Below are 4,896 nucleotides of genomic sequence, written 5' to 3' on the forward strand. Positions count from 1 at the left end.
GGGTTTAGTTGTCTGTTTCTTTCCCCAGATTAGGGAAATTTTCAGCTATAGATCTTCAAATACATTTTCTGTCCCCTTTTCTTTCTATTCTTTTTCTGGGAGTCTCTGTAATGCGAATGTTATTACACTTGATGACTTCACTGAGTTCCCTTAACCTATCGTCATTTTTAAAAAATTCTTGTTTTCCTTTTGCTGTTTAGCTTGGTTGCTTTCCATTACCCTGTGTTCCAAATCATTGATCTGCTTTGCATTCTATAATCTGCTGTTGATTCCCACTAGTGTATTTTTTATTTCAATTACTGAATTCTTTATCTCTGACTGGTTCTCTTTTATGTTTTCCACCTCTGTTGAAGTTTTCACTAAAACCGTTTATACTTTTCTCAAGTCCAGTGATTATTTTTATGGCCATTACTTTGAATTCTTTATCAGGCATATTGTTTATCTTCATTTCATTTAGCTCTTTTCTGTTATTTTGTCCTAGTCTTTCATTTGGGACATATTCCTCATCTCCTCGGACTTTCTGTGTTTGTTTCTATGTATTTAGGGAGGTTAGCTACTTCTGGTCTTGAAAGTAGTGGCCTTGTGTAGAAGGAATCCTGTGGTTCCCTGTAGCACAATGTCCCCTGGTCACCAGAACCAGGTGCTCCAGGGGTGTCTTCTGTTGGGCTTCATACATCCTACTGTTGTGCCTGAGCTGCATTTGCCTTCAGTTCAGTTGGCTGCAATGACCTACTTTGCCTGCTGTGGGTGCACTGGACAGGATTTGGTCCCTGTGCTGTTGAGAATCCTGTACTCTGCAAGCTCATAGGTGGGTAGGGTCAGCAGTCAAACTAGCTTTTAATAAAACAGTTCCAATTAAAATAGCTTCAAAAAGAATGTAATATTTAGGAATAAGCTTAACCAAGGATGAAAAGATTTGTATAATGGAAGCTACAAAACATTCCTGAAAGAAATTAAAGAAGACATAACTAAGTGGAAAGAGAGCCCATATTCATTAGGTTGAAAGACTTAGTGTTGTTCAATGTCAATACTACCCAAAGCAATCTGCAGAGTCAGTGCAATCCCTATCAAAATCCCAATAATGTTTTTTTGCAAAGAAGAAAAACACATCCTGAGATTTATACATGATCTCAAGGGACCCTGAATAGCCAAAACAATTTTGAAAAAAAAAAAAACAGAATTGGAGGTCTTGTATTTATTGATTTCAAAACTGGGTGTAAAGCTATAGTAATCAAATAGTGTGGTAGTGACATTAGAACGACATATAGATCAAAGGAATGGAATACTGAGCACAGAAATAAACGCTCACGTATATGTTCAAGTTATTTTTGACAAGGACACCAAAACCATTCAATGGGGAAATGACTTTTTTTTTCAACAAACAGTGGATAAAAACTGGATTTCCACATGCAAATAGAAGAAGTTTGACCTTTACCTTATACTGTCCACAAAAATTAACTCAAACGGATCAAAGACCTAAATCTAAGAACTAAGACTGTAAATCTCTTAGAGGAAAACACAGGATAAAAATTTTATGACATTGGGTTGATTCCCAATGGAATGATTTCTTAGATGTAACACTAAAAGCACCAAAAGCATTGGATTGAATTCCAATGGAATGATTTCTTGGATGTAACACCAAAAGCACAGAAACAAAATAAAAATGGGTAAATTTAATTACATCAAACTTAAAATCCTTTATGCAACAAAAGACTATCAACAGAGTGAAAAGACTATTCACTGGAATGGAAGAAAATATTTTCAAATTGCATATAAGAAAAGGTGTAACATTTAGAATATATAAAGAAGTCTCCTGCAACTCAACAACACAAAAACAAATAACCCAATTAAAATAGGTGAATGACTTGAATAGACGTTTCTCCAAAGAAGATGGCCAATAAGCACATATAAATATGCTAAGTATCACTGGTGATTACGTAAATGCAAATCAGAAGCGCAGTGAGATCCTACTTCACATTCATTAGAGTGGCTGTTATTCCAAAAGGAAAATAACAAGGGTTGGCAAGGATGTGAAGAAATTGAAAAACCTGTGCACTGCTAATGGGAATGTAAAATGGTACAGCTTCTGTGGAAGTCAGTATGATGGTTCCTCAAAAAGTTAAAAATAGGATGAGCATATGATCCAATCATTCCCCTCCTAGGTATATGCTCAAAATAATTGAAAGCAGGTACTCAAACAGATATCTGTATACTCATGTTCATAAGCAGCATTATTCACAAAAGCCAAAAGGTGGAAAGAACCCAAATGACCTTAATGGATGAGTGGATAAAGAAAATGTGGTATATATACAATGAAACATTATTATACCATAAAACAGAATGAACTTCTGATACATGCTACATGTGGGTGAACTATAAAAACATTATGGTAAGTGAAATAAGCCAGACACAGAAGGACAAATATTATATAATTCCACTTATATGAGGTATCTGGAATACCCAATTTCATAGTGACAGAGAGTAGAGTAATAGTTATGAGGGGCTCACAGTGGTGGAATGGGGAGTTCTTGTTTAATGAGTACAGAGGTTCAGTATGAGATAATGAAAAAGTTCTAGACTTGGATAGTAGTGACAGTTGTACAACAGTGTGAATGCACTTTATGCCAATAAAGTATACACTTAAAAATAGCTAAAATGGTAAATTTTATGTAATTTGTATTTTACCATAAAAATGCAAGTAATGAATCATGGAACTTTACATCAAAAACTAGGGATGTGCTGTATGGTGACTAACATAATATAATAAAAAATCATTTAAAAAAATAATAAATAAAAAATCATTATAAAAAATGCAAAACTATAAAAATCCTAGAATATAACATAGCAGAAAATCCAAGTGATGTGGGTTTGCCATGGTCTTTTATTTTTATATTTTTCTTAAAATTTTTTATTTATTTAATTCCAGTATAATTAATGTACAGTGATATATTAGTTTCAGGTGAACACTACAGTGGTTCAACAATTCTGTGAATTACTAACTAACTGCTCAGTGAGTTAAATGTACTCTGTAATCCTTAATCCCCATCACATATTTTCCCCACCCCTCCAACAGTCTCTCCTCTGGTAACCATCAGTTTGCTCTTTGTAGTTAAAAGTCTGTTTCTTTGTCTCTTTTTTCTTCATTTGTTTTATTTCTTAAATTCTACATGTGAATGAATCATCAGTGACCTTTTAGATATAATACTAAAACATGATTCATGAAAGTAAAAATTGGTACTTTGGACTTTATTAAAACGTGAGCCTTCTTTTCTGTGAAAGACACTCGTTGGAAAATGAAACAAGCTATAGATGTATAAACATGTTTCTGATAAAGACTGGTATCCAAAGTGTACAAGCACTCTTAAAATTCAACAAAAAGAAAACAAAGAGACCGATTAAGAAATTAGCAAAAGATATGAACAGACATTTCCACCAAATAATATACTGCTGGCTGATAAGATGGATATGAAAAGATGCTCAACATCATATATCATTAGGGAATTTCAAATTAAAACAATGAGATACTGTTGCACGCCTATTAGAATGGGAAAAATCCAGAACACTTACGATATCAAATGCTGGTGAGGATATGAAGTAAGTAGCAGGACCTGTAATTCATTGCTGGTGGGAATGCAAAATGGGACAGCCACTTTGGCAAACAGTTTAAGTTTTTTCAAAAGTACATATTCTTACCACACAATCTAGTAATTGTGTTCCTTGATATTTACCCAAGGAGTTGAAAGCTTATGTCCACACGAAAACATGCACACAAATATCTGTAGCATCTTTATTCATAATTGCCAAATCTTAGATGCAACCAAGATGTCCTTCAATAGGTGAATGGATACGTAGCCACCTGCACTGGGGAGCCGGCTGGACTCACAGACCAGCACCCGCAAGGAAGCAGACTGAGACTGTGACCCCGGGAATGCGTGCGCTACGAGACTGAAAAGCGGAGCTTCGGAGCGCTCACTGGAACCGACTGAAACCGGGAGCTCGGGAGCATGCACGCGTCCAAACTGAAAACCTGAGATCCGGAGCGCACACTTGAACTAGACTGAAACCAGGAGCTTGGGAGCGCACATGCAACCAGACGGAAAACTGGCGCTTAAGAGCGCACATGAACCACACTGAAACGGAGCTCGGGAGCACACACGGGAACTGGGGGCGGCTGGCGGTGTTAGAAGCACAAAGGACAGAGACCTGCCGGCCCTGGAAACAAGGGCTGGGAGAGGGGCTGTGGGGCGCACATCCCGGGAGGCTGCAGGGTTCTTAGCATCACCGATGGAAACAGAGTTCGAGTGGCCAGGAGAGCTCAGGGGAGAGCGGACTGCAATCTCTTTGTTCTGAGACAGAGGCTAGGATACAGCCACTGCTGCTCTGATGCTCAGAAGAGGTACAGAAAACCACCATGGAAAGCCGCCAGAGAACAAAAGCCTGGAAATATCGGTTCACATTGTGCCCAACCTCATCCCCCCTCACAGGGGACGGGGTGACTCTACCCAAACAGGGTTGCCTGAATATCAGTGCGGCAGGCCCCTCCCCCAGAAGGCAGGCTGAAAAATCAAGAAGCCCACATCCCTAAGGTCCTATAAAGCAAGCGCACACTGCCTGGGTCCTGGTCAATAATTTGGACTCTGTGCATCCCCGCAATCTCTTCTCATCAGAATGATGAGGAGGAGAAACCCTCAGCAAAGAAAGGAGACAGAGACTGTAGCCTCTGCCACAGAACTGATGGATATGGATATAACCAAATTGTCAGAAATGGAGTTCAGAGTAACAATGGTCAAGATGATGTGTAGGATTGAAAAAAATATTAATGAAAATATTAACAAGAACATAGAATCTCTAAGGGCGGAGATGAGAGCGAATCTGGCAGAAATTAAAAATGCTATG

Source organism: Ursus americanus, chromosome 34 (genome assembly GCF_024610735.1).
Source record: "Ursus americanus isolate L20-20 chromosome 34, mUrsAme1.1.p, whole genome shotgun sequence".
NCBI lineage: Eukaryota > Metazoa > Chordata > Mammalia > Carnivora > Ursidae > Ursus > Ursus americanus.